Source organism: Arachis duranensis, chromosome 4 (genome assembly GCF_000817695.3).
Source record: "Arachis duranensis cultivar V14167 chromosome 4, aradu.V14167.gnm2.J7QH, whole genome shotgun sequence".
Lineage (NCBI taxonomy): Eukaryota > Viridiplantae > Streptophyta > Magnoliopsida > Fabales > Fabaceae > Arachis > Arachis duranensis.
The window spans coordinates 40,736,262-40,736,813 of record NC_029775.3 but is presented as its reverse complement, the minus strand read 5'-3'; positions in this window follow the sequence as shown (position 1 = coordinate 40,736,813).

Here is a 552-nt window from a genome sequence, read left to right as displayed (position 1 = left end):
ACTATTGGGAGCAACTAAACACCTCCCTAGGAGAATTGAGTTCCAACATGGGACAACTAAGGGTGGAGCATCAAGAACACTCCATCATCCTCCATGAAATTAGAGAAGATCAAAGAATCATGAGAGAGGAGCAACAAACACAAGGAAGAGACATTGAGGAGCTCAAGCACTATTGAACACAAAGCCAAACTTAAACAGTGCATATGTCTTTTGAATTTGTGGTTCATGAATGTTGGCTCTTGAAAGAATGATGAAAAAGGAGACATGTTACTAAGGATCTGAAAAATCATTAAAATGATTCTTGAAGCAAGAAAAAGCAATGAAAAAAAAAGGAAAAAAGAAAACGAAAAAAAAAAGAGAGAAAAAAAAACGAAAAAAATAATAATAAAGCTGTGATCCAAGGCAAAAAGAGTGTGCTTAAGAACCCTGGACACCTCTAATTGGGGACTCTAGCAAAGCTGAGTCACAATCTGAAAAGGTTCACCCAATTATGTGTCTGTGGCATGTATGTATCCGGTGGTAATACTGGAAGACAGAGTGCTTTGGGCCACG